The sequence below is a fragment of the Vombatus ursinus genome, unplaced genomic scaffold (genome assembly GCF_900497805.2).
Source record: "Vombatus ursinus unplaced genomic scaffold, bare-nosed wombat genome assembly UNPS02014812.1, whole genome shotgun sequence".
NCBI lineage: Eukaryota > Metazoa > Chordata > Mammalia > Diprotodontia > Vombatidae > Vombatus > Vombatus ursinus.
The window spans coordinates 42000406-42025232 of record NW_020954590.1 but is presented as its reverse complement, the minus strand read 5'-3'; the positions used below and the strand labels follow the sequence as shown (position 1 = coordinate 42025232).

At 38.1% G+C, this 24827-nt stretch overlaps 1 protein-coding gene across 6 annotated transcripts in view; it reads left to right on the top strand.

Moving 5' to 3' along the window:
- Positions 1 to 24827, top strand: part of LOC114054264 (rho GTPase-activating protein 28-like) — a 192690-nt gene that overhangs the window by 79267 nt on the left and 88596 nt on the right. The gene's annotated exons all lie outside the window — the stretch shown is intronic.

Genomic DNA, 24827 nt, shown 5'->3' with positions numbered 1-24827 from the left:
ATAGCAAGAATACCTGGATCCTAGAGTACCCTGAGCAGGGGAATAAGGTGGGAGAAGACCTGAAAGGTAGGAAGGGGCCAGAGAACACCTGGATCCTAGTATACCCTGAGCAGGGGAGTAAGGTGGGAGAAGACCTGAAAGGTAGGAAGGGGCTGGTGGTTAAATGCCAAAGGGAAGATTTTTCTACTTGATCCTGGAAGAAATAGAGAATATATAAAAATGGAATACTTAGAGTGAGGGGGCACCATGGGCAACACCCCCTTTGGGAAGGAGAGAAGCTTTGGGAAGATCAATTTGAAACCAAGTAGAAGATGGACTGACCCTACCAAACCAGAAAGACTTTGAGTACAGCCCAGCCGTGGAACCAAGCCCTAGCTAAGTATAGAAAGGGGAATAAGTCTGGCCAGCCAGTGATTTATTTGCCACATTCCCTCACAAAGACTGTAAAGTGTAGAGGGAGTACCCTTATTAAAGTAATGCCTGCTTGTTGTAAGGATCCATTGGAATAATGTATATGAAGTGCTTTGTTTAACCCAAAACACATGTAAATACCAGCTATTGTTACTGTCTGTACCATATATTACTTACTAATAATATTTTGCTTCCAGTTTCCTTGTTTTGTAGGGTGTAAGGGAGGGGGAGTGGAGGAAGGTTTTTGTTTTGTTTTGAGTGGGGCTTGGGAGGGAAGAAGAGGAGAAAGGTCTTGAATCTGACTTATTTGAATTTCCCTCCCTTTAATTTGGAGACTTTGAGCTTCTGTGAAGTTGTAATCTTGTCCATCAGACCTTGGTGTGCCTTTCCCTTAAATAGAATTGGGAGAGGACTTGTGATTTCATTGAAATAGTGAAATCCCAGGTGAGAAAACTCCACCAATGCAGGTCCACATCTTCTCAGCAATTTATAATCTTAGATACTTAACCTAGGTTAATTCAATTCAAATCAAGAAGCATTTATCAAGCACTTACTGTGTGCCAGGCATGTGCCAGGCCCTCGGGACAGGCAGTCATTGAAAACCCTGAGAGGGGCAACTAGTCCAGCTCTGGCCTTCAAGTTAGGAGGACCTGAGTTCAAATGCAGCCTCAGATGCTGTGTGACCCTGGACAAGTCACTTAATCCTGATTGTCTCAGAAAAAAAAAAAAAAAAGGAAAGAAAGAAAGAAAAAAAAAGAAAACTCTCGGAATTGGGGGACCTAGTGTCCCAGGCAAAGGACAATGGGGACACAGTGTCACTGGATCACAGAGTACAGGGAAAGGGAGTAAAATAAAGAAGACTGGAAAGGTAGGAAGGAGTTTTGAAAAGCCAAACAGGATTTTACATTTCATTGAAGTGATAGGTCCCTGGAGTTCATTGAGTTGGGGGTGGGGGAAGAAGGGTGGTGATATGGTCAGACCTGGGCATTAGCAGGGTCAGTTTGATGGCTGAATGGAGGATGGACTGGAGTAGGGAGAGACGAGACAGGGAGACCAATCAGCAGACTATAGCAGTAGTCCAGGTATGAGGTGATGAAGACCTTTGCTAGGGTGATGGGGGTGTTAGAGGAAAGAAGGCTACATATAGCAGAGGTATCTCCTGTACAAGAGTGGAAAAAAAGGAAAGCTTCTTAGGCCCCATTGCGTCTTCATCATGACTTTTTCCAGGTTAGTTTAGAGGACCTGGGTGAGGTACTTCATTTCTTGGAGTTTTAAAACCAAGGTGTTAGTTTTTAAGTAATTAAGTTGTCCCAGCAAAGACAAGGTTCAGACTGGGAGAAATTTCCAGAGTTTCATAGTCAAAGTAGAAAATGGTATCCATACCTTGACCTACTCATTTGTTTGTGAAAAGAATACTTTAATTTTTATGTGCCTTAATAGTTATTTCTTGTTAGGAAGCCTTTCTTTAACCTTAAGTAAACTTGTAAGGAGTCTAATTCCCCTGCGGCTGTTAGGAGGTTGTCTCTAATTCATTCCACACCTTAATTTTCATGCTGCCTGTAGATGTGAATAAGATTACCATCCCCTGGTGGGTGTCTTGTCTTTTTAAGGCACATTTTACAAAGCCCTGGTTACAATCCCTTGTTCAGAGATCAAGTGAATAACAGCTATGCTAATCAAAAGTAAGTTTAATAAGATAAGATTTTATGTTTAGATTTGAAAAAGTCAACAAAGGGCTTTGCTTTACTATTCTAAAGCAGAAAAAAAAAATCCTTGGGACATGGAGCCATTGCAACTTTGGGGCCTCCCCAAGCCAGCGGAATTTCCACAGATAAGGAATTCCAAAGACAATGGGCACAGTGATCTAAGACTGTGTTAGCCAATGTCTTGGCAGAAATGCCAGGAATAGATAACAAAATAGCTGCAGTGACCCCCTCCCACCTCCTTCCCCCACCCCCAAGCATGTGAGAGAGGGAAAAACCATAGGTATTAAATGAACTGAAAAAGAACACACCATCTTAATGCAAACAGCAGAATTACACATTGAAGCCTTGGAAGACAGCCTCTTGAACCACCTTCAGCAGAATACAGGAGCTTGTTTTAATGTCTGTTAAAAGCCCCAGTGGTGGGTTTTTGAATCATTGGTGATTGAGGTAAACACAGACCCTGCCTGGAAATTTTCCAGAGGTAGAGAGTTGAAACAGTTCAGCCAAGATGCACAGTATTATTATAACAAAGACATGGAGAAGAAATTCACTACCCTCTGGAGAGAGATAGCATAACAACCTTGTAAGGGTTGTCTGTGGGTATAGTACTTACTTGTTGACTGAGCCTTGTGCTAGTGAAAAGACAGATTATCACACCAAGAGCCATCATCCCCAGGATATGTACACATGTATCCAAGCTCGGATCAGAAGAGAAAGATTGAGAGTTGTTTCTCAGTGATACTCAACACCAAATAAGACTAAATCTATGAAAAAAAAAAGCAATTCAATTTAAGAGTGAATGTTTCGATAATACAAATTTTGATTCGATGGACATTCATTCCTAAACAACTTGTTTTTCAGTCATTTTTTTCAGTCGTGTCTGACTTTTCATGATCCATTTGGGGTTTTCTTGACAAAGATACTAGAATAGTTTGCTATTTCCTTTTCCGCTCATTTTATAGATGAGGAAACTGAGGCAAACAGGGTGAAGTGACAGGGTCACACAGCTATTAAGTGTCTGATGCCAGATTTGAACTCAGGGAGATGAGTCTTCCTGACTCCAGGCTCAGTGTCATCTAGCTGCCCAAAGGGAGAATAAATAATAGATGAGAATGACAGTCAGGTTTAGGTATCACAAAGGCCTAAAAGTAATTATTAGGAATAAGTAGACTTTTGGTCATTCAGTCAGTATGCATTTATTAGGTGTCTACCATGTGCCAGGCACTGTGCTAAGTGCTAGGGATACAATTTGGGGGGGGTGGGAAGACAGCCTCTGCCATCATGAAGCCTACAGTCTAATGGAGGAAGAGAGCACACAAAAAGAAAACAGAAAGCTAATAACCTTCTCTTTGTATTGGAGTTATGTGTAGCATGTATCATCACTTCCCCTATTTACTAACTGAATAGATATGAAGATTTGAACGTTTGTTTTTTATAGTGGTAGGTCTTATGACTGGAAATATTTTCTTCCGTTGGGACTAATGGGGGATTCAGGAAAAAAAATGATGAAATAGTCAGTGCTGGAAGAAAGAACCCCTTTAATTTGGGCTGTTCAAGGTAAGACCAGGTAGCTTCATCAGGGACAACCTGAGAGTTTCCATTCTAATGGGGGAGACATATACATAAATACAAAAAGAGTAGATACAAGGCAGTTTTCAAAGACAGCACTAGCCACTTGGAGGACTGGGAAAGGACTCTTGCTGAAGGTGACATTTGAGCTGAGTCCTGAAGGAAGCCAGGAATTCTAAGCAGTGGAGGTGAGGAGTAAGAGTATTCCAGGCATGAGCGGCAGTCGGTGCTAAGCATCGAACTTTATGCAGTATAAAATAAACATAGACTAAGTAAAGCTCATGATACTTCATTCAATAAACCCCCAACATCCTCACTTTTAAAGACTTAAACCCATTATATTTCAGGGATTTGCACTTTGGAGAAGCACTTAGCTGTAAAGAAACTAAACATGGGATGCCAGTTTCCAAATAGTCCTTCCCTTGATTTCAAAGAAAGCTACAAGCAAAGAAAGGCCCATGGGGATGAGCTGCAGGGTGGGCCCCTTGAAAATACCACGGATTCTGGGAAACCTGAAGTCGCTGTTGACCCAATGTCTACGCCATTTGGGTAGGATGCCCAAATAGCCTTGTGAATATTCAATTCGGCATGCTTTGTTATGAACATAATTAAAATGGAGGATAACAGATGAAGTCACTTCAAAAGAACCCTTTCAAATAATAGCACATCCTGTTAGGTTATTAATTGCCTTTCATTACATGCCTTGTCAACTTAGTATTATCAAATACCCTCAGAGGGCATTTTAATTAATTTGTTATGGGATGCATGGTGGGACTCTCCCCCCCCCCCCCTGCAGACTTTTTATTAACAAATTGAGGCACAGTCTCCTCATGAAGCAGGTGACAGGGTGGGGATAGAATTTGGCAATAACAGAACATTTAAATGATTTGGAACTTATATAGCATGAAAGAGAAGAATGTGGTACTTACTGAAATTTTAGAAGAGCATAAGATTGTGATAATGTGTGGAGGATTCTGCAGATTAAAGTCCTGGACACAGCAGATGGTTCCCACTACCACGATGTTCTCATGGCATGAATTCAAAGAGTATCAGTAAAACTGAGGTTTGGAATGATCCCAAACACTTCCCCATCCCCCACTAGAAAACTACTGATCCTATTAATGGTGAGAATGAATGGTGGGAAAAATCATTAGGTTAAGGTTTTTTTTTTAATTTAAATTTTTATTGACTTTTGTGTTTGTTTTTATATCAGTTTCATCCCCAGATAATCTCTGTCTCCCCTTCCTCTCCCCTTATAATAAAGAAGAAAAAAATGAAAAAAAATTTTGATAAAATTAACTAATGCATCAAATGAGTCTGATAGTAAGTGTGATTTTTCTCATCCATGTCCTGTCACCTCTGAGAAGAAAGGAATAGAAGGCAAATTTTTCAACACTTTCCCATTTGAATTGAAGAACTTCCAATTTCATTGCTTCGGTCAATGGCAACACTAGTCATCAGTCTCTCATGTGTATAATTTGGGGGTTATCTTTGACTCTTCCTTTTCCTTTACTTCTTTCTCCTTCTCCTCCTTTGTATAAATTAGTCTTTAAGTCCTTCACCTTTTATCTCCATATCTCCCATGGCCAGTATCCTAGTAGGTTGTTGTTCAGTTGTGTCCAATTCTTTGTTGACCCCATTTGGGGTTTTCTTGGCAAAGATTTTGGAGTGGTTTACCATTTTCTTCTGAGGCAGACAGGATTAAGTGACTGGCCCAAGGTCACACAGCTAGTAAGTGTCTGAGGCTAGATTTGAACTCACCAAGAAGAGTCTTCCTGACTCTAGGCCCCTGGCTGTGTGCACTATGTTGCCACCTAGCTGCCCCTGTAGTGCAGGTAAGCCCTCATTATCATTCCAACTATTTCAATTGGTTCCTAGTCTTCCTACCTCTTTATGTCCTCCCTTCAGATTACTGACCAAATAATCTTTCATATACGTAGAGTTATTCATATCACTCTTCTACTCAAGTTTATTTATTCATTTTTTTTTTTTTGGCTGGGCAATGGGGTTAAGTGACTTGCCCAGAGTCACACAGCTAGTAAATGTTATATGTCCGAGACCGGATTTGACCTCAGGTCCTCTTGAGTCTGAGGCCAGTGCTCTATCCAGTATGCCACCTAGCTGCCCCTCTACTCAAGTTTTTACTGGTTCACTTTCAACACCTGAGTAAAACTCAAACTACTTAGCCTGGCATTCAGGGCCCTCCACAATCTGGTCCCACCCTACCTTTGCAGGCTTCTCTCATATAATTCTGCTCTAGGAACATAATAATACTAGCAAGCTAGTGACTTTCTGTGTTTGGAACATACTTCTTCCCACCTTTTTTCCCTCTTGTGCCTTTGTTCACACTGTACCCTCTATCTGGAATATTTTCCTTTCTTCTTTTGCCTTTTGAGTCCCTAAACATCCTGAAATCTTTAACGCATGTCACCTCTGCTACACAAAACCCTCCCTTATTCTCCCACCCAGTCAGGAACTTACTTTCCTTCTCAGACCTCACATAGTACATTATATTGCATTTTTCTAATGAACTTGACATTGTGTAGTCTGGTTATTTATATTTATATCCAAACTTGCATTTGACTGTAAGTTCCATGAGAGCAAGGGTCCTATCTTAAATAAACTTTGCATCTCCCCCAGAACCTAAAACACTGGTAGAATAGTAGCATTAAAATATGGGCTTTTGTTTCTGTATGTGTGTGTGTGTGTGTTTCCATTCTGATTCCTCTCTGATGCTGGAAGTATTAAGAACCAATGCAGTTAGAAATCTTTTTCTTTCTCTCTCTCTAAATATCTATCTATCTATATCTATATCTATATCTATATCTATATCCATATCTATATCTATATCTTAGATTGTAACCTCCTTGAGGGCAGGGATTGTCTTTTGTCTCCTTGTGTATCTTTAGTACTTAGCTCACTGCCTGGTACATAGTAGGTGCTAAATAAATGGTGGTCAGTTGATTATCTGTTAATTCACTGACCACTGCAACCAATCTGTTAGTTGACTATTACTGAGTACCTACTGTAGGACTAAGTGTTATGTTATGTATGTATATCGGTGGTGGGGGTAATATACAAAGAAATATAAAATGAAATATCTGTCCTTAATGTTACTAGTTAATAATCCAGTTGGGGAGATAACACATGGACATTTAAGCGACAATATGAGAGATCTTGTTGACGAGATCAGAGGAATTTCATGAGATCTCAGTAAGGTAGAGTGACATAGGAAGGCTTCATGGAAGAAGATTGGTTCAGAGCTGGCCCTTGAAGTTGTAAGTGGAAATTTGCTACATGGAGTCAGGATAGGCTGGCCCAGATCCATGAACTGTGAAGACTAACTGACTAGTAGCCATGTTAGGAATGGACCGAGTTTGCTTCTGGACTTTATGTTTAAGCCTAGATCTGAAAACTGAGATTAGCCTTAGGGCAGAGCCCAAGCAAGAAGGGCTACCGCTGGTCCTTCCAACTATGGGTTTCAGGAAACATGTAGTCATGCGTCATTCCAACGCAGAGTTCAGGGATATCAGATACAAAGCTGGACTCGTGTGCAGCACTTGACTCTCAGTACATCATCTGGTTCTCCCTCTCCGTCCCCTCCATCTCCAGCTTTTGGACAGAATGTGGTTCTTTTGTGATATTTGCATGTGCAATCAGAGCTTCACAAAAAATGAGTAAATATTTATCAAATACTGACCATATCTTTAATTATACTCTGCCAGAAGCTATCAGAAAAAAAGAGAAAGAAATGCTGGGGCAGGGATAAATGTCCTTCTAGCAGATATATGACCTCTGCTCCTAAGCAGTATATATTCTAGTTGAAAAATAATATGAAAATAGATTAAATAGCAAACAATACAGGAGGACATATAGTTAGATATTAAATTTACTACAGGTAATGCTGTAGAAGTTGAGAGGAAGAAGATTAAAACAGGCTGGAATAGTTAGGCCAAGAAGGCTTAATGAAGAAGGTGGGACCCAAAGGAGGGGAAGGATTTGGATCAGTGGAGAGGAGAAAAAAAAGGCAGTCGTGGTAGGGGGAACAACACTAATAAAGGGTTGGTGTATGGTATACTAGACAAAGTACTAGACTTGGAAACAAAGGAACTGGGTTCAGGTCCTTGCTCTAGTATTGAATACCTGGGTAATCTTGGTCAAATCACTTCCTCTCCCTGTGCCTCAGTTTCCCTGTCTATACAGCGGACTAGATGGGCTTTGAGGCTCCTTCTGGCTCTAAATGTATGATCCTATGAGAAGCAGTGTGGTCTGGTGAACAGAAAGATGGCCCTGGAGTCAGAAAGACCTGGGTTCCAATCCCACTTCTGACACATACGTGGCTATGTCACTCAGGTAAGTCACTTAACCTCTAAATGCTCCGGGCATCCTGCGGTGCTTCAGAAAGGAAGTTGGTTTAGAGCTGGCCCTTGAAATGTAGGTAGGAATTTGTACATGGAGTCAGGAAGATAGGCTGGCCCAGATCCGTGAACTATGATGACTAACTGACTAATAGTCGTGTGAGAATGGAGTTAGTTTGGGCAGCTAGATGGTGCTGTGGATACAGCACAGGACCTGGAGTCAGGAGGACCTGAGTTCAAATCTGGCCTCAGACACATAACACTTACTAACTGTGTGACCTTGGGCAAGTAACTTAATCCCATTGCCTCGCCAAAAAAAAACCCAAAAAAGAAACAACAAAAAAAACCCCAAAAGAATGGAATGAGTTTGCATCTGGACTTTATGTTTAAATCTAGAACTCAGAACTGAGACAGACTGGTGTGACATAGGTAGATAGGTAAGTTTTCTTAGAGATAAGGAAACTGAGACTCACAAAGAGTCCAAAACCTTAAGGGGATCTTTGAAAACCAGGTTAGAGGAATTTGGCTTTGATGTGGCTCGAAGTAGGGATCCATTACAATGGTTTCTTAACATTATTTTTGTTGTTGTTGTTGAACAAGGGAGGAAGATGATGAAAAAGGATTAAAAATTCATAAGGATTTCATTTCTCAAAAATTCTTTCTAATTTAACAATCTTGAGGACTAATCTCTGATCATAAGCCCTTCCCCTAGCCAGATTCTAAGTGACATGCTTAGGTAAATAACAGCATCTCCCCATGGAACTTCAAACAATCTGGGAAGTCAGAATTGTTTATGTTGGAGCAACTGTTGAGAAGCAAATGGCTTTAAGCTACATGGGGCCCTAATGAATTTCATGAACTGATTTGTAGCCCATCAAACAAACAAACAAAAATGTGAAAAATAATAGTTTTATGACATTTTTTTGAAGACTCATTCCAGTGCTCTTCATATAACCCAAATTACTATTGTAATTGGCATATTTATCAAATTTGCAGATGACAGAAACCCAGGAAGGATAGTTAACATGTTAGGTAATCCAAAAAGATCTTGAGAAGCTAGAGCATTAATTGGGCTGAGATGAAATTGAATATGACTAAATGTATTTTTTTTTCAAAAATCAACTTTAGAAATACAAAATGGGGACATATGGCTAGATAGTAGTTCAATTTGAAAAAGATCTGAGGTTCTTAGTAGACTGCAAGATCAATATGGTAGCCAAAAGAGCTATTGCAATCATAGGTAGCCTGAAAAAAGATATGAAAAAAAGATTGCTAGATCTAGCAAAAGAATACATTTGAAAAACTCTGCTCTAGTCAGACCTCATCTAGGCTGTTGTGCAGTTCTGCACCCCATATTTTAGGAATGACATTGAGCTTGAAAGCTTTCAAGGAAATGCCACCAGAATTATGAAAGGCCTTTAAATCATGACATAAGTAGATGAGTTAAATGAACTGGGAATGTTTAGCCTGGAGAAGAATAGACTTAGAGGGTATGCAGATGGAGGCTATAATAGCTGTGGTTGAGTATTTTACAGGCTTTTATATGAAGTAGGGTTAGATTTGTCTTGCTTGGGTTCGTGTGACAGAAATAGGAACAAAGACAGAAATGATAGGAAAGCAAACTTAGTCTTATAGAGTAATCCAAAAGTGAAATTGACTGTCTTAGAAGGTGGACCTCATTGAAAGTCTTTGACCCCTTGAGTTTGTGATAGTTAGGTTTCATTTTGGGGGAAGGATACAAGCTAAGATAAGATCCCTTCTAACTCTGTGATTGTGGTAGTAGAGCTAATCTAGTGCATATTAAAATTAAAGTCACTGTACTGTTCCTGAAAGGATAACTCATTGGAATGCTGTTGAATTGCTAACTGTTTTTGTCAAAACAAGTTGTGCACATTTTAATACCATAGTAGAAAGATGTAGGGAAGGGGAAAAGAAGCGAAAGAATGTATTTGGTCTGGTGAGTGTACTGTAATTAGATTCAGTGAGTGAGAACATAAAGACCTGTTACGTAAAATTAGAATTTACCCCTGGCCTCCCCTCCCCCAAGAAAAAAATCTCATTGGTTTTACCGATCTGTGACCTTCTTGGTCTTCCTTAATAGAATGTCCCCTTGGTGTCCCCTCATTTACCCAATTCCCATCTCTTTCTTTCTATAGAATCATTCTGAAGTATGTATAATTCATAGATGGTTAAACTTTTTGAGATAGACTTTTAATTATATCATATTTAATTTGACAAGATTGAACCTGTATTCCTTAGCTGGGAACATCTTTCATTCATTTGTAACAAAGATTCGGTTGGGATAAAGTCTGAAAGCAAATTTCTTTTGCCGATCTTAAACCTTTTATGGACCTGTCCATTCCTTTTCCAACTTTGTGAGGTCACCCTTGTATAGTAGCATAGGAGTAAGGAAATCTTGGCTTTGTTACTGATTTCCTCTGTGACCTTGGTCAAGCCGCTTTTCCTGCCTGATCTGATAGCTGTAATTCTCAGTGATGATCTGATTTGCTCTATCAAATATACTAAACATTCCAACGTGGATTACTTTATATGATTTTGATGTTGTCCCTGGGGACAAGATTTGAAATGAGAAGATTTGGGTTAGAGTTCTGATTTTGCAACTTACTAACTTTGTGACTGTGAACCACTCTCAACCTGTGTTTTCATCTATAAAATAGGGATGAGTATGTGTTCTTCCTACTTCTTACTGTTATTGTAAGGAAGGCACTTTGGGTACTGTAAAGTACTATATGAAAGTGATCTATTATTATTATTATCTGGAAACTAATTTTGATGAAAGGAAAAATCTACCCGAGCATACAAATAGTAATTTTCATCATTCTTCTTAAATGTAAATTTTAACATAAATCCAACAACTTAAGGAAATATTAGGATTAGCCTAATAAAGGGTATGCTAAGCGCAGGGATGCAAAGAGTTCATTTCTATCCCCAAGAAACTTATGATCTAATGGGGGAAACAACATGCAAACAAATACAAAGCAAACTACAAATCATGATAAATAAGAGATAATTAATAAAGGGAAGGCATTGGAACTAAGAAGACTTGGGGAAGGTTTCCTGTAGAAGGTGGGAAGGCCAAGGTCTCCCACTGCATCCAGGGCCATCTCCAGTTGTCCTGATCTACATCTGGTCACTGGACCTAGATGGATCCAGAGGAGAAAGTGAGCTTGGTGACTTTGCACAGCCCTCCCTCACTTAAATCCAATTCACTTGCAAGTCATGGCACCGCCTTCCTGATATCCTGGTCTTTTTTGAGAATGAAGGACAAACAACAAAGGAAGCTAAGGAGGTCAGTAGGGAGAGTGTTCCAGGTATAGAGGTCAGCTAGAAAAAATGCCCAGAGCTGAGAGATGGAGAATCTTGTTTGTGGGAACAGCCAGGAGACCAGTGACACCAGATGAAAGTGTATGTTAAGGGGAGTGAGGTGTAAGAAGACTGGAAAGATAAAAAGAGGCGAGGTTATGAAGGCCTTTAAATGCCAAACACAGCATTTTGTATTTGTTCCTGGAATCTATAGAAAGCCACTGGTCTTTGTTGAGTAGAAGAGGTAACATGATTGGACCTGTGCTTTAGGAAAACCAATTTAGTGACTTTGTAAAACAAAACAAAACAAAAATATACATACACACATGTGCACAAACATATACATATATGCATCCATATACCCATATATACACATACATTTTTATGTGCCAAACACTGTGCACGCCCTGCCCTCAAGGAGCTCACGGTCTAACTCCAGGAGACAGCATGCAAATAACTATGTACAAACAAGCTAGAGACAGGATAATTTAGAATTTATTTAAAGATTTAAAGAAAAGCAAACTCCTGTGCAGTTAGGTATTTCTTTCTAACTAATTCTTAACCAAGCTAACCCACATGTTCCCCAAAGCAAGGTCTGAAAAGAATGCATGTTTCAATTTATTCTGAATCTTTATACGTGTTTTCTAGTTGTACTTCTCAAGCCTTCAGGACAGCTAAGCATCAGCAATCTTTAGCCATTTTTCAGTTGTGTTCAACTCTTTGTGATACCACCCCCCTTTTTGTTTTCTTTGGCAAAATTTGAACTCAAGAAGATGAGTCTTCCTGACTTTAGCCCTTGCACTCTATCCACGGTGCCACCCAGCTGCTCTTAAAAGACCCTATTTCTTCCTTCTAAGTTTCCTGCCCTCATTACCCTATACTTCTCTCCACTTATGGAGAAAGAGAAAGGAAAAAAATAGAATTAGTAACAATGTGATGCTTCTAGTCTGTAAAACGTTTGAATTGTTATTTGCCCAATCAGGAAGGACTAACTTTCCCTTCCCTACCTAAATTTTTCTCTCCCTTTCTTCCCCTTTCTAAGATAAAGAAATGGCCCACCTCTGGAGGTAGCAGTCTGTTTTTCTCCTCTGTCTTCGCCACCCGTTACCCCATTATAGGTATTCAAGCAAATACTGGATGACTCATTGGGGGTCGTGGAGAGTAGATCCCACTTAAGGTATAGTTTGGGCTCTTTGACTCCAGTATTGAGAGTCTGTGATTCTTTGATTTCTGTATTTGTACAAATAGTTTCAGAAGCCTCTCTTGTTTTTCTTTTCTTTTATTTCCCCCTATTCCTTGCACTTTTTTCCCCTTCTTTTTCCCATCTTCTCTTTCCAAAAGTCCAAAGTGGACAGATTTCAAGAAGGACAGAAGTTACCTGTGTGCTGGTAAATGTTTAACAACTGACTTTCTGAAGCCAACACACTTTTAACTTTGATCTTAACATATTCTTCATCACTTTCTGTAGTCCAGGGGGGAAGGATGTAGTAGATGCATTTCTGGTTGAACTTTCCTTTGTTTACTCCCTTCCTCATGCACCCAACCCATTGAGCACATCTGGCCAATCCCAGAACATGACTTGGCAGGGACTTTTAGTGCATCGTAGTATATGTTCTCATTAGTTTGTTTACCTCAGCAACAAATAAATATTACCTTTCAGTCTGCTGAGAATTTGATTCAGGCACATTGGTGTGCCAGAGAAATTCTGTGAAGGATAATGGCAATTAATGAGACCTTTAGGAAATATAATTCAGTTTTAATATGGAGGTTTACACTGACAATCTCTGGGTTTGTACATAGGTTAATTGCTAAATTCAGCATTAGATCATTTATCTAATTTGTATAAAGGAGAGGGGAAAATTTATCCTTTGTACTATTTGTTATAGAGCATCTAAGTGGCCCAGTAGATAAAGCATTGGGCCTGGAGTCAGGAAGATTCATCTTTATAAGTTCAAGTCCAGCCTCAGATGCTTACTAGCTGTATGACCCTGTCTGCCTCAGTTTCATCATCTGTAAAATGAATCAGAGAAGGAAATGGCACATCACTCCAGTAGAAAAACTTAAATGGGGTCATAGAGAGTCAGACATGACAGGAAATGACTGAACAACCACAACTATTTCTCAGTCTGTCACCAGGTGGAGATAATCAGATTACTTGCATAACTCAGTATTCATAATATATAGCAACTTAGATATAGAAAAATTTTTTGAAGACCTGCATTGTTATTTTCTTCCTTCCAAAGAAAATATGATTTATTTCAGAAACTATTTACCTCTCAGATATCATGGATTTTGTACTACTGCTTATTCTAGGATTGTTCATAAGTTAGCTAAATGTGCTTAAAAATATTTGGAAAAAAAAGAAGGTATCAGGTGATGTTTTCCAGAAGGTAACTCACTAAAATGACATCAGATCTCCCATCACAATCCTTCTCCTCACCCTACAACCCACACACTTAGCACTCTCAAAGATATGTCATTAGGCCAGCATGCTCTCAAACTAGGATTTTCCTTGTACTTCATCAATTAATAGCATTTCTTAAGCACTTACTATGTGCTGGAATTGTGCTAAAGATTGGGCATACTTACCTAAAGCAGGAAGAGCGAAAACAGAGGAAGAAAATTACAGATCAATTTCCCTAATGAATATGGTTGCAAAATTTTTAAATAAAATATTAGCAAAGAGATTACAGCAACTATGACCAGGTGTGATTTATACCAGGAATGTAGGGCTGGTTTAACATTAGGAAAACTATCAGCATAATTGACCATATCAATAACAAAACCAACAGAAATCATATGTTTAACTCAATAGATGTGGAAAAAGCTTTTTGACAAAATACAGCACCCATTCCTATTAAAAACACTAGGAATAAATGAAGCTTTCCTTAAAATGATAAGTAGTATCTATCTAAAACCATCAGCAAGCATTATATGTAATGGGGATAAGCTAGAAGCTTTCCCAATAAAATCAGGAATGAAACAAAGATGACCATTATCACCACAATTATTCAATATTGTACTAGAAATGTTAACTTTAGCAATAAGAGAAGAAAAAAGAAATTGAAGGAATTAGAATAGGCAATGAGGAAACAAAACTATCCCTCTTTGAAGATGATATGATGGTATACTTAGAGAATCCTAGAGAATCAACTAAAAAAATTACTTGAAATTATTAACAACTTTAGCAAAGTTGTAAAATATAAAACAAGCCTACATAAATCATCAGCAGTAAGAGACAGAAAAAGAAATTCCATTTAAAATAACTGTAGACAATACAAAATATTTGGGAGTCTACCTGTCAGGACAAACCTAAGAACTATATGAACACAATTACAAAACTCTTTTCACTCAATTTAAGTCAAATCTAAATAATTGGAAAAAATATCAATTGTTCATGGGTAGGCTGAGCTAATATAGTAAAAATGATAATTTTACATACATTAATTTACTTATTCAGTGTCATACTAATCAAACTACCAAAAATTATTTTATAGAACTAGAAAAAATAAGAACAAAATCCATCTGGAAGAAAAAAAGGTCAAGAATATCAAGGAATTAATGAAAAAAATTGCAAAGGCAGGTGGCCTAGCCATACCAAATGGAACAGTATGTGGTAAAATGGACAGAGCACTGAACTTGGAACAGCACACTCATGTGACCAGAATTCTAGTCCCAGTTCCAGCTTTTACTAGAAACGTGGCCTTAGTCCAGTCATTTTACATCTATTGATCTCAGTTCCCTCTTCTTTAAAATGTAGGGGCTGGAATAGATGACCTCTAAGGTTCCTTTCGGATCACAGAATTCTGTGATTCAGTGATCCATTATAAATGCCGCCAAAGCAGTTTTCTGTAAACACAGCTCTGACCACGTCCCTCCCCCTAGCCAGGGAATGACAGTGACTCCCTATCGTCTACGTGAGAAAATAGAAACTTTTCTCTTTAGCTTTTGAAGCCCTTCATAACCCATCTCCAGTCTGTCTTCCCTGCCTCGTTATGAATTACTCCCTTTCTGTAATCCTGCCAAACTGGCCTTGCCTCTGTTCTTCATACAACATTCCTTCTCCTATTTCTGTGCCTTTCTACAGGGCTGGAATTCACTCCCACCTCCCCTTGGCTTTATAAAATCCTTCTTTTCCTTCAAAAGACTATTGAAGAATAATACATAATAATACCTTTTCTGATCTCCCTCTCAACTGCTAGGGTCCTTGCTTCCATTTTAAAGGAGAGGGGACCGAGATCAATAGATGTTAAATGTCCATTTTTCTGCCCAACTTCCTAAGCTTGGTTGCCTGCCCACTAATGGGAGACATTGTAAAAACTGCTTGGAACTGCCTTTCCATCCCACTACCTCCCAGCTCTGTTGAACCCATCTGGCCAGTCACAGAACATGGCTTGTCAGTGAAATTTAGAACGTGGTAGTATACATCAGTCCTACCTGGAGGTTGAGCATTCATCTATAAGTTATTATGAACGACTGAAAGTCATTGTAATATAGGGGCAGCTAGGTGGCTCCGTGGATAGAGTGCTGGGCCTAGAGTCAGGAAGACTCATCTTCTTGAATTCAAATCTAGCCTCAGACGCTTTCTAGCTATGTGACCCGGGGCAAGTCACTTCACCCTGTTTGTCTCAGTTTCCTCATCTGTAAAATGAGCTGGAGAGGGAATGGGAAACCACTCCAGTGTCTTTGCCAAGAAAACCCCAAATGGGATCAGGAAAAGTCAGACATGACTGAGCAAACATCTTAAAATTACTGCCCTGATAGGTTCTTGGCCTTCCTCCTCCCCTATTCGCAAACGTGAATGTTGAAACTGTTAGGCCTAGTATCTTCACTGATTCTCGAGTGACACATAAAGACTCTTGTCTTCCAAAACACAAAGCATAAATGAATGTAACTTAAAATAGTAATAATAATAGCTAGCATTTACATAGTATTGTAAATTCTATAAAGCATATCACTTCCAGCTGATCCTTACACCAACTCTGAGAGGTAGGTGCTCTTATTTTCTCCATTTTACAGATGAGCAACTGAGTTCACAAGAAGTTAAATGAATTGTCCAGGATCACACAACCAGTAAATATCTGAGACCAGATTAGAATGCAGGTCTTTCATGACTTGGTCTAGAGCTCTGTCCACTATGCTACCTAAGGCAGTTCTATTAAGTGATCCGTTTAGTTAGAGTAGAAAGATCAAAGAACTTGGGAACAAGTGATGAGTTCAAATGCTTTCTCTGCTACTTGTTAGCGGTGATAATCACGTTTCAGTTAATTACCCACTCTAAGCCTCAGTTTCCTCATCCTCATAAAAAAGGGATAAGAACACTTGATCTACCTCACAGGGTAGGTGGAAATAAAGCATTCAGCAAACCTGGAAGTGCCATATAAATGTGAATTCATTTCATTGTAACCTAAAAAGCATCATTATGCCCATTCTAATGATAATTCAGAACCCAGTGTTTCCCCTTAACATGGTAGGCGCTTAATAAATGTTTATTGAATTGGATTTGAAGTGGTTTGTGGAGAAAAAAAATTAGGGTAATATAACTAAATAGGTTTCTTCTTGGTAAGTTTTAATTAATCGTAAGATTAACCTTTTTAAAATTTTAGTTTTGCTTGTAAATATAACAGCTTAAGTTTAGAGAACTTTAGGGTTTCCAAAAACACGCTGCTTGCTTCTTTCTTAAGAATTTGGTAGTACAGATAGTCTAGATATAAAAATAGGTATGGAAACGAATAGATATGAAGATAAGGCTAAGCATGTTACCCAGGGTAAGTTAGTTCTAATGGGCATTGGGAGCTGGATCTCACATTCACATTTGTTGTCTCCAAGGCCGATTCTTTCTATTCTACTATACTATGAGATTTTTATTTTTAGAATAAATTGGTATTTCATTTATAAATTTATTTAGGGTGAATTCATTTATGGTATTGTTTTGATGGTTGGCCAGCGGTCACCCCATTTTGGCATCTGGCAGTAGGCTGATGATACTTAAACTCTCAGATTCCACATTTAAGAGGTCAGGGAGGAAGTCAAAAAATCTTGAGGTTCATTTTTCCATTCACTCAAAGTGCTTTTGGCCCAGTCTTTACATAGGGCATAGATTTGGAGCTATGCCCCTATGAAATTGGATCAGAAAATCTAGAAAGTCCCTTCGAATGCTAAAATTCTCTGCTTCCATGAATCTCTTTGTCATTTGTTGGCAAATTAACCTATAGAGAATTGCTTTAAGTCAATTGAGTTAACAGAGAAGAGGTTGCCGGATAGCCCTTCAATGTCTGAATCTTTCCATTTAGTGCCTTCATGAATAAGAATTAATATCTTGAAGTACTGAGTAGAGGAGGAATGGCAATAAGTAATAGATTTCTTTGCCAGTGTTGGTCAAAGGGCCCACCTATAGCCATACCCTTAGGAGAACATCTTTTTGGAGATTGGGGTAATTCTTAAATGTTTAATTCATGTGCCTTTTATTAGATTGAAACATTTTCTGGTGAATATTTTTGTAGTTCTAATACAGGGATTGCCATATATAAAAAATCAGCAATAGCCAATAATTTTGACTTGTTTTAAACAGGTTTTTTTCTTCTTCTTCTTTGGAATGATTTAAAACATTTGAGATCTAGCCTTCCTAACTTGGCTGTGGTTGTAACAATATCCCATGTGCCTTGTAAATAACAAGATGCAGCTTTTTGCCCAATTAAGCCCCCTGGTGAATGGAAAAAAAAAACCAAAACAACAAAACGGTAAGAAGGCAAAGTTCTGGATCCGCCTAAAACTTATTACTGATTTTCCTTGTCCTGATTGGAAATATTTGGAAACAGCTTTATGGTTTCATAATTAAAACAGAAAATAATTTAGAAAAATTACTTGAATTTTGAAATAAAAAATATGAGGGGAAGAAAACCTTGCAGTAGTTTTAATAGGTGATAAGTATAATCATAGCACAAAGCTACACTCAAAATTAATGGCAGATTATTATCTTCCATTAAAATACCAACCTTTGTGCACAGAAAGGTGTTCTATTTTTTGTTTTGTTTTGTTTTTTATATCTAGATTGTGAACTTTAAAAGGAAACATGGTTAGAGGAAAAAATGACTGCATTAGAATCAGAGGACTAAAGTTCACATCTTGGCTCAGCTACTATATGACTTTATCTCTACCCCATAATTTCCTTTTTAAGTGTTAGATAAAATCCCACCATCTTCAAGGAGTCTTTGTGAATCCCCCTTTGTACTGGTGCCTTCTGTCTGAAAGTACTTGCGGTTTACCTTCTGTTTAACTGATTTGTATATAGTTCTTTGCATGTATCCTTTAGTAGACTGGGAGCTCTTTGAGCTCAGGGACTTCTGTTTTTGTTTGTTTGTTTGTTTGTTTGTTTGTTTTTATTTATTTATTTTTGCCTATTTTGTATCTTTAGGACTTAGCATGGTACCTGGCACATACTCGGTGTTTAATAAATGTTTGTTCAATGAATGAATGACTAAGAACAAGTCACTTCATTGCTTAGTATTCAGTTTCTCCATCTATAAAATTAGGAAGTTAGACTACATGATTTCTAACAAGTGTTCATGCTTCGAATCTTATGATCCATATCGCAAAAGGAGATGTTATGTGACAGGACACACGATTCACCTGGAGTAGCAGTTCAAGAAGTATAATTTATTTTAAAACACTTCTTGGCAGTTGTGGGATTATGATCAATTCCTACCAGGTTGAGGCTTGTCTCTTGGCAGGAGGGTGATAATACTGGGAAGACCTCTGGTTTAGGATTGAGAGCATTGGAGCTGTAGTGGTAGCAGGCAGGCATCCACAACAAGCCTTATTTTCTTTATTTGCAATGTGGGAATACCAATACTAGCACTCACCTACCTGAAAGGATCATTATGAAAAAAAACCCTCTGTTAAAGGGCAAAGCATTATATGAATATGAATGATTATCTGGAATCATTTCACCCAAAACTCCTGTGACGTCTAGAAAAAGCAAGTCATGGAAAAGCCTGTTGGAGCTTTCAGTCTGTGCCATCTTCAGACTGGACAGCAAATGATGGTAGGAGCTTTTGCAAAGGCCTGGCTTGTTTTCCAGGTGTCTTTGTTGCTTAATTAGCCTTGGTTTTTCTTCAGGACATTATCTGGCCTCAGAGGCCTTCCCACAGTCCCTTCTTGTGCAAAACAAGCAACTTAAGGACTCCCAGAGTTCTAAACAAATTTCTGTGGTATTCCTTCCCCCTCCTCCAAAACAAAGTATAATTCCTTTTCTCTCCCACAATAACATAGTTTCCTTATCTCTTTGGAGTTGGCACTGCCTTGAACAGATTTCTACAGTTTAGAAGCGTAAATCCGATGAGAAACTAGAGAACAGTCCTCAAATACAGATAACATTTTTTACAAAATCAAGTTTTCACAAAACCGAGTGTTAACAAAGTTTTCAAAAGATCATAAACAATCATATTCCTTGTAAAGGGGAAAGAAAAAGAGACATTTGTATTATTCTTGTTTCTTATCCATTGAAACCTGAATTGTGCTAGAACAGAGAACTAAAAAAGAGAGGCTAACAATAAATAATGAGATCCCAAACAGCTTTTAAATAACTTCTGGAATAAAAAGGAAAGTGATTTGTGAATTTAAAAATTAAATTGACTATTTTTTCAATTTAACAAGCATTTATTTTTTCTCCTTCCCATTTTCCCTCTTGTACAAACCTCACCCCCCCCCAAATTCTTTTAACAGATATGCACTGTCGACCAAAATATATTCTAATTGGCCTTGTCCAAAAAAAAAACTCTGTGTCTCATCCTGCCTTTTTAGTCACCTAAATATCATACTCTGTGTCAGGACATGGATAGCATTCTTCATCATCTGGAATTATGACTGATTATTGTATTGATCAGAGCTCTTAACCCTTTCAAAGTTGTTTGTTTTTGCTGTGTTGTTATAGTATGTTTGCTATTCTGATTTTGTTTACTTCATTCTACATTAGCTCATACAAGTCTTCCTAAGTTTCTCTCGACTTGCATTTATTAAGTGCCTCCTATGTGCCAGACACTATGTTAAATGCTGGAGATACGATGAAAGGTAAAAGACAGTCCCTGTTCTCGAGGAGTTCACAGTCTAGTGGCAGCGACAACATGCAGATAACTGTGTACAAACTAGACATGGATAGATAGATTGATAGATACATGGACATATTTATATGTATGCACATATATAGCATGGGTGCTATATAAGTAAAATTAGAGATAATATGAGAGGGAAGACATTAAGATTAAGAAAGACTGGGAAAGTCTATAGGAAGCTTTTTCCAGCCTTCCTTAATCTTAGTGTCTTCCCTTTGATATCCAAGATGGGACCTTACCTGAGACCTGAATTAAGCCAGAGAAGCTGGAAAGCAGAGATAAGGAGAGAGGAATGGAATGGAAGACAGCCAATGAAAATGTTCAGAAGATGGTAGTATTATGTTCAAAGAATAAAAAGGAGGCCAGTGTTACTGAATCACAGAGTACATGGGAGTGAGTAAGTCTAAAGAAGACTAGAAAGGTAGAAAGTGCTCATAAAGGACTTTAAAGGATTTTATATTTGATTCTTGAGGCAATGGAGGGCCATTGGAGTTGATTGATTGGATAGGATGGGGAAGGGTGACATGGTCAAGCCTGTGCTTTAAAAAGATCAAATTGATTGCTAAACATTTTTCCATGTATGTAAATATAATTTACACCCATAGTTAAACATTTATTAAACAACCACTATGTGCAAGGCACTGTGCAAAGTATTAGAGATGTAGAGATATAAAAGCCTTTGCCTTCCTAAAGAGTGTAAGACATTTACCCAGATAGGTTTGGTACAAAGTAGCATATAATGAAACCAAAGGGGAAATCTAGACAAAATGTTTTAGGACAAAGGTTCTTAACCTGGAGCCTGGGAACTTGGTTTTCTTTTTTTTATTAATATATTGATAAATGGGAAAAGATGCACAAAAATTTACTGAAGAAAGCAATTCCTTAAAAAGTAGAATTGGCCAAACGGAAAAGAAGGCAAAAAAGCCAGATGAAGAAAATGACTCCTTAAAAAGTGGAATTGGACAAGTGGAAACTAATGACTCCATGAGACATCAAGAATCATCAAACAAAATCAAAATAATTAAATATATTGATAACTATTTCAAAAAAATTTTGTTTCCTTTGTAATCCTGTGATCTTTTATTTTATGCATTTAAAAACATTCTTAGAAGGGGTCCATAGGCTTTATCAGACTGCCCAGGGGGTCCATGGACAAAAAAAGGTTAAGAACCCCTGGAACAGACACATTTTGACGTGTACAAGAACACATTTAATATTTCATGACATCTCAGCAAATTTGTATTACCTTGTATGTGTAGCAGGAGAACAGTGGAAGATTGTAAGTAGTATTGCCTTATTAAATAGTGAAAAACAGTGGAGGCAAAAGCAAGTCTACAAAAAGTTTTACACGAGACCCAACTAAGTCACATCATCATCCTCAGAGCACTCAGAGAGGACATCGGCAGTTGGGCAACACACAGAAAATGGAGCACATTTGTCGATGTTCTTACAATGGATGAACCCCCACATTTGGTCTCTGATCCCTCAGTCACTCTGATGTGCCCCCACAAAGAAGGAGAAATGGACTTAAAGAGAAAGCTGAGAAAGAACTGGACTTGGGCCAGCACACACATGTGCATGGCTGGACACAATGTCCAAAGCAATGAGGGATCATTTCATGACAGCTCAGGAAGGAAGGACTCAAACAGAATGAAAAAGAATCATAGATGATGTGACTGCCCCGAAAAGGCAATTAAAAGTATGACCATTCGAAGCTAATCACAGATATAAAAGGTCACAGGCCTACTAGCTGATTGTGATATGAAAAAGGAACTTCTGCAGATGACATTCTACCTTATCTCCAACATAAGTTACCAAAAAGAAGCAGAGAATAAATTTAAAAAAATAAGCAGAGATCACATGGTGTTTGTTTAGTGTTGGTTGGATTACATTTTTTTTTTACTCAATAGTGATGTCATCACTTCTTCTTTGGGTTCTGTTCTTCTGTTCTCTACTGATATTTCTTCCTAAGTTTCCAGCCCATTCAGAATGGTCTCTGATCTGATTTTCCCTAAGTATAGGCATGGAAAGCTCTGTCTCAGGCAGTGTTGTCTTTTATAACTTCTCTCCTTTGGTTATTACAAGAACTTCATCAGTTTCAATTATCTCCTCTATGCCTCCTCAACTAGGGAAATACTATCTTAAGACCTTAGTATCTGACTTGTATTTCTCACAAAAATTCTTTGGTTCACTTCTTTGGGACAATGAGTCTCTGGCTTCTTTTGTAGTCCCCCAAGGAACTGTCAGTTGGAGATATCATTTTGGGAGTCATCTACGTAGAGATGATAGTTCAACCCAGGGGAACTGATGACATCACTAAGAGAGGGAGAAGAAGAACCAGAACAAAATCTTGAGGTACACCAACAGTTATGGGGTTGGAATTGGATGATGAACCAACAAAAGAGATCAAGAAAGACCAACCAGATAAATTAAGAGGAGAATCAAAATAGAAGTGTCAGGAAAACCCAGGGAAGAGGGACTATGCAAATGGAGGGGATGGTCAACTATTCCAGATGCTGCAAAGGAGTCAAGAAGGATCAAAACTAAGAAAAGGCCAGTGGATTCAGCAACTGAGAGATCATTGATAACCTTGGAGAGAGCAATTTCAACTGAATGGTTCAATCGGGAGCCAGATTGCAAAGGTCTGATAAGTGAGTGAGAGGAGAGGAGGCTGGGGCAGTGTTGTGGATGCCTTCTTCTAGGAGTTTGGCTGTGAAAGGAAGATGATATAGAATGATAGCTCTTGGAGAGGTGAAGTATATACCTCTAGAACATACAAATCCCTCAAGGTATAGTGTTCATAAGAGATTTATAGTATCCTGGGTGTCGCCAGGGATCAGATAATGAATTAGTAAAACACATTTTCTCTAATAAAGTGATCATTACTAAGTAGTCAGATCACTCATAATAAAAATAAATCCCATATGATATATGCAATATAATATTTTATAATACAATACAATAGTACTTTAAATAATATAATATACTTTACAATACAAATTAAGTGTTAGTCAATGTGGAAGTCTTTTTTTGATACTCTGTCTTTGGAAATTGAGTATTCATTTAGAGAACTTTTTCATATGATTATAAATTGTTTTATTATACTATGTTTTAGACAGGTATGTTTTATTCCATAAATTAAAAATGAAAAAATTGAGTATTGGTCTATGGTGCTCTCCCAACACAAAATAGTTAGCATTTACATGACACTTACTATGTTGTAACCAAACTGGCTTACTTGCCATTATCCATCATAAATATTATTATTTATATAAATTATCAATATTATTTACATTCCATCTTTCATCTCTAGAACTTTGCACAGGCTGGTACCTGCAGTGGTGTCCCTCCTTACTTGAACTTTAGAATCCCTTCAAGGCCCAGCTTAGGTGCTACCTTCTAACAGAAGCCTTTCCTGATCCCCAAGTTGTCAGTGATCTCTTCTTTCTCAGATTATCCCATATTTACTTTTCTGTTTTACATAGTATATTTCCCAATAGCAAGTAATGTCTTTGACCGAAGTGACTGCTTTTTGTCTCTTCTCTTTGTATATCCTAATGCCTTGCCTTTCATATAGAGAAGGCTGAAGAAGTATCTATTAAATTACATTAGACTGCGCTAGTTTTGTTTTAAGAATGATAATTTATATTTTTTATTCTTTCTCAGTTTTGTTGCTCCATTTTCCCCCTTGCTGCCCAATCAACACCAAAATTTCTATTTCTGACATTGCTGTTACTCTTCAGTCTTTGTCCAAGTTCCGAACACTTGGGCAGTCATTGCACTGCCCCATGCCTGTCTCAGCTTCCCCAGGTGTGTGATAGCTATTTTGAAAAACCTTTGTAATAACAATTCTTCTATCAGACTTGTATGAACTGATGTGTCATAAAGAACCAAGGGAGCAGTTTGTGCTGTGAGCACAATAAGGTAAAGAAAAACAGCCTTGAAAGACTTTAGAACTCTGATCAATATTGTGACCAGTCCTCACTTCAAAATGGTGAAGCAACTATACTACCTTAGGAGAGACTATATAATGTGGAATGTGGCATGCATGTGTCTCTGCTTCTGAAATAAAATATTTAAAGGCATGCTTAATTGCAACTTTGCTTTTAGGGGTTCCTCATATAATCATCCTGCATGGTATATTTATGCTCATTTTATAGGACCTGGGACATAATTTTACCCCTTGGACCATAATTTTACTCATAGAATGTAACATCCTTGAGATTAGGAACTTTTTTTCTCCTGTCTTTGTATGGCTAGAGCCTGGTGTGATGCCTTGTACATAACAGATGCTTAATAAACATTAGTTGATTTGATTGAATTTTAAATAATTCTAGAAATGTTTGGTC